Raw genomic sequence first — 11,054 nt, 5'->3', positions numbered from 1 at the left:
TTCAGTTAATCTTCAGAGCAAATATTACCCTGAGGCCAAGACTGTACTCTTCTACTCTAAGACTGTACTGAGAACCGCCAACCCTTAGAAACACTGTGAGATGAAGAGCAGCTCTGGGAAATGATACTCATGAGGAGTGGAAATCCTTGCTAGTCGATGATGAATAAAATCACTGATATTCAGCAATTCAGTCAATAAGAATTGAAAATCAAATTGTTTTATTTCATACAAAGCACTCACTGTTGAAGCCCAAGTTGAGTCTTCCATATCAAGTCATAGTCCCCACATTTCCTTTATAGCCAAGTTGAGTCTTCCATATCAAGTCATAGTCCCCACATTTCCTTTATAGCCAAGTTGAGTCTTCCATATCAAGTCATAGTCCCCACATTTCCTTTATAGCCAAGTTGAGCCTTCCATATCAAGTCATAGTCCCCACATTTCCTTTATAGCAAAGTTGAGCCTTCCATATCAAGTCATAGTCCCCACATTTCCTTTATAGCAAAGTTGAGTCTTCCATATCAAGTCATAGTCCCCACATTTCCTTTAAAGCCAAGTTGAGCCTTCCATATCAAGTCATAGTCCCCACATTTCCTTTATAGCCAAGTTGAGTCTTCCATATCAAGTCATAGTCCCCACATTTCCTTTAAAGCCAAGTTGAGCCTTCCATATCAAGTCATAGTCCCCACTTTCCTTTAAAGCCAAGTTGAGCCTTCCATATCAAGTCATAGTCCCCACATTTCCTTTAAAGCCAAGTTGAGCCTTCCATATCAAGTCATAGTCCCCACATTTCCTTTAAAGCCAAGGTGAGCCTTCCATATCAAGTCATAGTCCCCACATTTCCTTTAAAGCCAAGTTGAGCCTTCCATATCAAGTCATAGTCCCCACTTTCCTTTAAAACCAAGTTGAGTCTTCCATATCAAGTCATAGTCCCCACATTTCCTTTAAAACCAAGTTGAGCGTTCCATATCAAGTCATAGTCCCCACTTTCCTTTAAAACCAAGTTGAGCGTTCCATATCAAGTCATAGTCCCTACTTTCCTTTAAAACCAAGTTGAGCGTTCCATATCAAGTCATAGTCCCCACTTTCCTTTAAAACCAAGTTGAGCGTTCCATATCAAGTCATAGTCCCCACATTTCCTTTAAAACCAAGTTGAGCCTTCCATATCAAGTCATAGTCCCCACATTTCCTTTAAAGCCAAGTTGAGCCTTCCATATCAAGTCATAGTGTCATGTATTGTATCGTCATGTCTTGTCCCTGTGCTTTCTCTTCTCTTCGTTTCCCCCTGCTGGTCTTATTAGGTTTCTTTCTCTCTCTCTATTCCTCTGTCTCTCTATCGTTCCGTTCCTGCTCCCAGCTGTTCCTCATTCTCCTAACGACCTCGTTTACTCTTTCACACCTGTCCCCTATTTTGCCCTCTGATTAAGTCTCTATTTCTCTCTCTGTTTCTGCTTCTGTCCTTGTCGGATTCTTGTTTGCCATTTGCTGTACCCTTGTTCCGTTCTGTTGTATTCTGCCTCGTCTTCAGATACTGTGTGTGAGCAGGTGTCTCTATCCTCTACGGCCCGCGCCTACCCGAAGGGACCTGCAGTCTGTTGCCGCAAGCCCTGCAACTCTCCCCAACTATGAGGATTTATGTTTTCCCTGTTTGGACATTTCCTGTTAAGGATTGAGGATTATGTTTTCTCTGTTTGGACTTTAATAAACTCAGTTTCTGTTAAGTCGCTTTTGGGACCTCACTCACCTGCATCACAGAAGAATCCGACCAAGAATGGACCCAGCAACTACGGATTCTCTCTACTCTGCCGTCGAGTTCCAGGGAGCGATGCTAGGCAGACACGAACAGGAATTGTCTGCTGCTCGACATGCCGTTGAGACCCTGGCCGCCCAAGTCTCCGGCCTCTCGGAGGAGATTCACAATCTCCGCCTCGATCCACCGGTTACCTCCTGGGCTTCCGGGTCTCCGGAGCCCAGAATTAATAACCCACCGTGTTACTCTGGGGAGCCCACTGAATGTCGCTCGTTCCTTACCCAGTGTGATATTGTGTTCTCTCTCCAGCCCCACACGTACTCCAGGGGTATTGCTCGTATCGCCTACGTCATATCTCTCCTTACTGGACGGGCTCGGGAGTGGGGCACGGCAATCTGGGAGGCAAGGGCTGAGTGTACTAACCAGTATCAGAACTTTAAGGAGGAGATGATACGGGTTTTTGATCGTTCTGTTTTTGGGAAAGAAGCTTCCTGGTCCCTGTCTTCCCTATGTCAAGGTAATCGATCCATAACGGATTACTCTATAGAGTTTCGCACTCTTGCTGCCTCCAGTGACTGGAACGAGCCGGCGTTGCTCACTCATTTTCTGGAGGGACTCCACGCTGAGGTTAAGGATGAGATTCTCTCCCGGGAGGTTCCATCCAGCGTGGATTCTTTGATTGAACTCGCTATTCGCATAGAACGACGGGTAGATCTTCGTCACCGAGCTCATGGAAGAGAGCTCGCGTTAACAGTGTCCCCCCTCTCCCCGTCACTACCATCTCCCCCACTGGCTCAGGTGTTGAGCCCATGCAGCTGGGGGTATTCGCATCTCGACTAAGGAGAGGGAACGGAGAATCACCAACCGCCTCTGTCTCTATTGCGGTTCCGCTGGTCATTTTGTCATTTCATGTCCAGTAAAAGGCCAGAGCTCATCAGTAAGCGGAGGGCTACTGGTAAGCGCTACTACTCTGGCCTCTCCGTCAAGTTCCTGTACTACCTTGTCGGTCCATCTACGCTGGACCGGTTCGGCAGCTTCCTGCAGTGCATTAATAGACTCTGGGGCGGAGGGCTGTTTTATGGACGAAGCCTGGGCTCGGGAACATGACATTCCTCTCAGGCAGTTAGGGGAGCCCACGGTTATGTTCGCCTTGGATGGTAGTCCTCTCCCCAGGATTCAGCGTGAAACGCTACCTTTAACCCTCACTGTCTCTGGTAATCATAGTGAAACCATTTCTTTATTGATTTTTTGTTCACCTTTTACACCTGTTGTTTTGGGCCATCCCTGGCTAGTGTGTCATAATCCTTCTATTAATTGGTCTAGTAATTCTATCCTCTCCTGGAACGTCTCTTGTCATGTTAAGTGTTTAGTGTCTGCTGTTCCTCCTTTTTCTTCTGCTCCCTCTTCACAGGAGGAGCCTGGTGATTTGACAGGGGTGCCGGAGGAATATCATGATCTGTGCACGGTCTTCAGTCGGTCCAGGGCCACCTCCCTTCCTCCTCACCGGTCGTATGATTGTTGTATTGATCTCCTTCCGGGTACTACTCCCCCACGGGGTAGACTAGACTCTCTGTCGGCTACCGAACGTAAGGCTCTCGAAGATTATTTGTCTGTAGCTCTCGACACCGGTACCGTGGTCCCTTCCTCCTCTCCCACCGAAGCTGGGTTCTTTTTTGTTAAGGAAGAGGACGGGACCCTGCACCCCTGCGTGGATTATCGAGGGCTGAATGACATAACGGTTAAGAATCGTTATCCGCTTCCCCTTATGTCTTCAGTTTTCGAGATTCTGCAGGGAGCCAGGTTCTTTACTAAGTTGGACCTTCATAACGCTTACCATCTCGTGCGCATCAGGAAGGGGGACGAGTGGAAAATGGCGTTTAACACTCCGTTAGGGCATTTTTAATACCGGGTTCTGCCGTTCGGTCTCGCTAATGCTCCAGCTGTCTTTCAGGCATTAGTGAATGATGTACTGAGTGACATGCTGAACATCTTTGTTTTTGTTTACCTTGACGAGATCCTGATTTTTTCACAGTCACTCCAGATTCATGTTCAGCACGTTCGACGTGTCCTCCAGCGCCTTTTAGAGAATTGTCTTTATGTGAAGGCTGAGAAGTGCGCTTTTCATGTCTCCTCCGTCACTTTTCTCGGTTCTGTTATTTCCGCTGAAGGCATTCAGATGGATCCCGCTAGGGTCCATGCTGTCAGCGATTGGCCCGTCCCTAAGTCACGTGTCGAACTGCAGCGCTTTCTCGGTTTCGCGAATTTCTATCGGCGTTTCATTCGTAATTTCGGTCAAGTGGCAGCCCCTCTCACAGCCCTTACTTCTGTCAAGACGTGCTTTAAGTGGTCCGTTTCCGCCCAGGGAGCTTTTGATCTTCTCAAGAAGCGTTTTACATCCGCTCCTATCCTTGTTACTCCTGACGTCACTAAACCATTCATTGTCGAGGTTGACGCGTCAGAGGTGGGCGTGGGAGCCATTCTGTCCCAGCGCTCCCATTCTGACGATAAGGTCCATCCTTGCGCGTATTTTTCTCATCGCCTGTCGCCGTCGGAACGTAACTATGATGTGGGAAACCGTGAACTGCTCGCCATCCGCTTAGCCCTAGGCGAATGGCGACAGTGGTTGGAGGGGGCGACCGTTCCTTTTGTCGTTTGGACTGACCATAAGAACCTTGAGTACATCCGTTCTGCCAAACGACTCAATGCGTGTCAGGCTCGTTGGGCGTTGTTTTTCGCTCGTTTCGAGTTTGTTATTTCTTATCGTCCGGGCACTAAGAACACCAAGCCTGATGCTTTATCCCGTCTCTTCAGTTCTTCTGTAGCCTCTACCGACCCCGAGGGGATTCTCCTTGAGGGGCGTGTTGTCGGGTTGACTGTCTGGGGAATTGAGAGACAGGTAAAGCAAGCACTCACTCACACTCCGTCACCGCGCGCTTGTCCTAGGAACCTTCTTTTCGTTCCCGTTTCTACTCATCTGGCCGTTCTTCAGTGGGCTCACTCTGCCAAGTTAGCTGGTCATCCCGGCGTTCGGGGTACGCTTGCTTCTATTCGCCAGCGTTTTTGGTGGCCTACTCGGGAGCGTGACACGCGCCGTTTCGTGGCTGCTTGTTCGGACTGCGCGCAGACTAAGTCCGGTAACTCTCTTCCTGCTTCTGCTCCTGGCCTTGCTGGGTCTCAGTCTGTCCCCAGCCACCGCATCTCTCCTGCCCTTGCTGTGTCTCAGTCTGTCCCCTGCCACCGCATCTTTCCTGCCCTTGCTGTGTCTCAGTCTGTCCCCAGCCACCGCATCTCTCCTGGTCCTGCTCCTGCACTTGCTGTGTCTCAGTCTGTCCACAGCCACCGCCTCTCTCCTGTTCCTGGTCTTAGCCTTGCTGTGTCTCAGTCTGTCCATAGTTGTTACTCTCCTGGCCTGTTTGGTCCTGATTGCTCAAACTCTTACAGTTCTCTACCCGTGTCTCATTTTTATAATAGTAATTGCACTAGATTCCCTCTTCATCGTTTCCCGTTACGGTCCTGAGGAGAGGTGTTGGGTTCCATCTCGGGACGTGCTGGACCGTTCGCTGATCGATGATTTCCTCCGTTGCCGCCAGGTTTCCTCCTCGAGTGCGCCAGGAGGCGCTCGGTGAGTGGGGGGGTACTGTCATGTATTGTATCGTCATGTCTTGTCCCTGTGCTTTCTCTTCTCTTCGTTTCCCCCTGCTGGTCTTATTAGGTTTCTTTCTCTCTCTCTATTCCTCTGTCTCTCTATCGTTCCGTTCCTGCTCCCAGCTGTTCCTCATTCTCCTAACGACCTCGTTTACTCTTTCACACCTGTCCCCTATTTTGCCCTCTGATTAAGTCTCTATTTCTCTCTCTGTTTCTGCTTCTGTCCTTGTCGGATTCTTGTTTGCCGTTTGCTGTACCCTTGTTCCGTTCTGTTGTATTCTGCCTCGTCTTCAGATACTGCGTGTGAGCAGGTGTCTCTATCCTCTACGGCCCGCGCCTACCCGAAGGGACCTGCAGTCTGTTGCCGCAAGCCCTGCAACTCTCCCCAACTATGAGGATTTATGTTTTCCCTGTTTGGACATTTCCTGTTAAGGATTGAGGATTATGTTTTCTCTATTTGGACTTTAATAAACTCAGTTTCTGTTAAGTCGCTTTTGGGTCCTCACTCACCTGCATAACACATAGTCCCCACATTTCCTTTAAAGCCAAGGTGAGCCTTCCATATCAAGTCATAGTCCCCACATTTCCTTTAAAGCCAAGTTGAGCCTTCCATATAAAGTCATAGTCCCCACTTTCCTTTAAAACCAAGTTGAGTCTTCCATATCAAGTCATAGTCCCCACATTTCCTTTAAAACCAAGTTGAGCGTTCCATATCAAGTCATAGTCCCCACTTTCCTTTAAAACCAAGTTGAGCGTTCCATATCAAGTCATAGTCCCCACTTTCCTTTAAAACCAAGTTGAGCGTTCCATATCAAGTCATAGTCCCCACATTTCCTTTAAAACCAAGTTGAGCGTTCCATATCAAGTCATAGTCCCTACTTTCCTTTAAAACCAAGTTGAGCGTTCCATATCAAGTCATAGTCCCCACTTTCCTTTAAAACCAAGTTGAGCGTTCCATATCAAGTCATAGTCCCCACATTTCCTTTAAAGCCAAGTTGAGCCTTCCATATCAAGTCATAGTCCCCACATTTCTTTTCCAACCCTGTATTCTTTATACACCTACTAGACCAGATATGGATCTGTGATATGCAACTGAGAGTCATGCTCTATGCTGGTTAACATGCAGTGACATTACCTGTATGAGAATGCTGGCCTGGCTGGTGTCTTCACAGTCTCTCAGCAGAGTGTAGGTACATGTCCCAGGAAAGTGATAGTACAGCCCATCAAACGTCTCGTAGTTATACTGGCCCCACGACCGACACGCCATCTCCCTCTCAAATCCTGGGTTAGGAACTGGACAGACAGACAGACAGACAGACAGACAGACAGACAGACAGACAGACAGACAGACAGACAGACAGACAGACAGACAGACAGACAGACAGACAGACAGACAGACAGACAGACAGACAGACAGACAGACAGACAGACAGACAGACAGACAGACAGACAGACAGACAGACAGACAGACAGACAGACAGACAGACAGACAGACAGACAGACAGACAGACAGACAGACAGACAGACAGACAGACAGACAGACAGACAGACAGACAGACAGACAGACAGACAGACAGACAGACAGACAGACAGACAGACAGACAGACAGACAGACAGACAGACAGACAGACAGACAGACAGACAGACAGACAGACAGACAGACAGACAGACAGACAGACAGACAGACAGACAGAGACAGTTGGAGGGTGAATGGGGAATGTGTTGGTACAACAGTCCATACAATTCCCAATGAATGCTGTCTGTCATCCCTCACTTCAACCATCTGTACCCCACGCCAGATGAAGCTCTGGATAGAAGACTGTTAACCTGTTTGGCATCGTGTTCCAGTAGCTTGGTATAAACTGCAGTCACATGACTCAGGATGGACACACTGACCTCCATTCAGACAAGGAAACGAACAGGGATCTGAAACACAATCACATTCAGTGTCATATGATTTGATATGGAAGGCTCAACTCTACACCAAATACACTGACTCTACAGAGAGTTTTATTTCCATGAAGATATTGAAGATCATTTGATGAATTCTCGAATGATAGCAATATAAAGCCCTTCTTAATAACCAAATATTTAAACAATCCCACAGTAGACTGAAACCAATGTTGTGCTGTACCACAGACTGTGTTGTCTGTTCAAGATCAAATACCTGGAAAGTCACAACTTTCCATTTTTATTATACCTTTATTTAACTAGTCAGTTAAGAACTCATTCTTATTTTCAATGACGGGGTTAACTGCCTGTTCAGGGGCAGAACGACAGATTTGTACCTTGTCAGCTCAGGGGTTTGAACTTGCAACCTTCCGGTTACTAGTCCAACGCTCTAACCACTGGGCTACCCTGCTACCTAAACATTTATATCAGTCCTTCTTCTTCTACCTGACCTTTATATCAGTTATTCTTCTACCTGACCTTTATATCACTTCTTCTTCTTCTACCTGACCTTTACATCAGTTCTTCTTCTTCTACCTGACCTTTATATCAATTCTTCTTCTACCTGACGTTTATATCAGTTCTTCTTCTTCTACCTGACCTTTACATCAGTTCTTCTTCTTCTACCTGACCTTTATATCAGTTCTTCTTCTTCTACCTGACCTTTATATCAGTTCTTCTTCTTCTACCTGACCTTTATATTTCAGTTCTTCTTCTACCTGACCTTTATATCAGTTCTTCTTCTACCTGACCTTTACATGAGTTCTTCTTCTTCTACCTGACCTTTATATCAGTTCTTCTTCTTCTACCTGACCTTTATATCAGTTCTTCTTCTACCTGACCTTTATATCAGTTCTTCTTCTTCTACCTGACCTTTACATCAGTTCTTCTTCTACCTGACCTTTATATCAGTTCTTCTTCTTCTACCTGACCTTTATATCAGTTCTTCTTCTACCTGACCTTTATATCAGATCTTCTTCTTCTACCTGACCTTTATATCAGTTCTTCTTCTTCTACCTGACCTTTATATCAGTTCTTCTTCTACCTGACCTTTATATCAGTTCTTCTTCTTCTACCTGATCTTTATATCAGTTCTTCTTCTTCTACCTGACCTTTATATCACTTCTTCTTCTTCTACCTGACCTTTACATCAGTTCTTCTTCTTCTACCTGACCTTTATATCACTTCTTCTTCTACCTGACCTTTACATCAGTTCTTCTTCTTCTACCTGACCTTTATATCAGTTCTTCTTCTTCTACCTAACCTTTATATCAGTTCTTCTTCTTCTACCTGACCTTTATATCAGTTCTTCTTCTTCTACCTGACCTTTATATCAGTTCTTCTTCTACCTGACCTTTATATCAGTTCTTCTTCTACCTGACCTTTACATGAGTTCTTCTTCTTCTACCTGACCTTTATATCAGTTCTTCTTCTTCTACCTGACCTTTATATCAGTTCATCTTCTTCTACCTGACCTTTATATCAGTTCTTCTTCTACCTGACCTTTACATCAGTTCTTCTTCTACCTGACCTTTATATCAGTTCTTCTTCTTCTACCTGACCTTTATATCAGTTCTTCTTCTTCTACCTGACCTTTATATCAGTTCTTCTTCTTCTACCTGACCTTTACATCAGTTCTTCTTCTTCTACCTGACCTTTATATCAGTTCTTCTTCTTCTACCTGACCTTTATATCAGTTCTTCTTCTACCTGACCTTTACATCAGTTCTTCTTCTACCTGACCTTTATATCAGTTCTTCTTCTTCTACCTGACCTTTATATCAGATCTTCTTCTACCTGACCTTTATATCAGTTCTTCTTCTTCTACCTGACCTTTATATCAGTTCTTCTTCTACCTGACCTTTACATCAGTTCTTCTTCTTCTACCTGACCTTTACATCAGTTCTTCTTCTACCTGACCTTTATATCAGTTCTTCTTCTTCTACCTGACCTTTATATCAGTTCTTCTTCTAACTGACCTTTATATCAGATCTTCTTCTTCTACCTGACCTTTATATCAGTTCTTCTTCTTCTACCTGACCTTTATATCAGTTCTTCTTCTACCTGACCTTTATATCAGTTCTTCTTCTTCTTCTACCTGATCTTTATATCAGTTCTTCTTCTTCTACCTGACCTTTATATCACTTCTTCTTCTTCTACCTGACCTTTACATCAGTTCTTCTTCTTCTACCTGACCTTTATATCAGTTCTTCTTCTACCTGACCTTTATATCAGTTCTTCTTCTTCTACCTAACCTTTATATCAGTTCTTCTTCTTCTACCTGACCTTTATATCACTTCTTCTTCTTCTACCTGACCTTTACATCAGTTCTTCTTCTTCTACCTGACCTTTATATCAGTTCTTCTTCTTCTACCTAACCTTTATATCAGTTCTTCTTCTTCTACCTAACCTTTATATCAGTTCTTCTTCTTCTACCTTGACCTTTATATCAGTTCTTCTTCTTCTACCTGACCTTTACATCAGTTCTTCTTCTTCTACCTGACCTTTATATCAGTTCTTCTTCTTCTACCTGACCTTTATATCAGTTCTTCTTCTACCTGACCTTTATATCAGTTCTTCTTCTTCTACCTAACCTTTATATCAGTTCTTCTTCTACCTGACCTTTATATCAGAGCTAAGCCTGAGTGGCTAGCACCTATAGCTGCAGCTGCTCATCTCATCTTGCCCTGGCAACATATGTGGTCTGAGGAGGGAAAGAGGGACAGATGGAGAGTGGTGGTAGGACCTGACCCTGTTAACCCTGTATTATAGACATACTCATTAGAGACCCCCTTAGACTAAGCTGGGCTGGACAAAAGGGGCTCCGCCTCACCTCTCTTAGTGTCTGTTGTAGAGAGGTGAGTCAGGCCAGACAGAGGGGGTAATTGTTCTTGGAAAAGATGGGAAGTTTGGGAGACGGATGTTAACCTTGCACATTTAGATTCAAACATCCTACGGGGTCGTTTACACAACCTCTTCTGTCCATAAATGGCTTTTCCCACCTAACATACAGTGGCCTACCTGTTGGCCTACGCAGGCCTACTGATGACCTCAGTGCTTCCTTTGAGTCTGAAGATGAATCCACTACAGTTGTGTTGAAGTAGTGGACTGAAGATCTGCCAACTGAAGATGACTTGACGGATGATTGGTTGACGGACGAAGAGTTGGATGAAGATGAGTGAACTGAGGAGACGTTGGTTGACGTGTTGGCCAGTGATGCATTGGTTGCTAATGTATCTGCAGTTCTATGAAGTTCCTTTGGGGAAAGATTTGAAAAGAAAGAACAATTAAATACAATAGAATTATCTGCAACGTGCACTCAGAAGAGACAGTCATTTAATCCTATAGCTGTCTGAGCCTGTCCTGACTTAACCAGAGTCCTGCCCGCCAGACTGAGCAGCTGTCTGAGCCTGTCCTGACTTAACCAGAGTCCTGCTCACCAGACTCAGCAGCTGTATGAGCCTGTCCTGACTTAACCAGAGTCCTGCTCACCAGACTCAGCAGCTGTTTGAGCCTGTCCTGACTTAACCAGAGTCCTGCTCACCAGACTCAGCAGCTGTATGAGCCTGTCCTGACTTAACCAGAGTCCTGCCCGCCAGACTCAGCAGCTGTATGAGCCTGTCCTGACTTAACCAGAGTCCTGCCCGCCAGACTCAGCAGCTGTCTGAAAGAGTCTAGTCCTGACTTAACCAGAGTCCTGCCCGCCAGACTCA

The sequence above is a fragment of the Oncorhynchus gorbuscha genome, unplaced genomic scaffold, assembly GCF_021184085.1.
Source record: "Oncorhynchus gorbuscha isolate QuinsamMale2020 ecotype Even-year unplaced genomic scaffold, OgorEven_v1.0 Un_scaffold_2697, whole genome shotgun sequence".
Taxonomy (NCBI): domain Eukaryota; kingdom Metazoa; phylum Chordata; class Actinopteri; order Salmoniformes; family Salmonidae; genus Oncorhynchus; species Oncorhynchus gorbuscha.
This window is presented reverse-complemented; position numbering follows the sequence as displayed.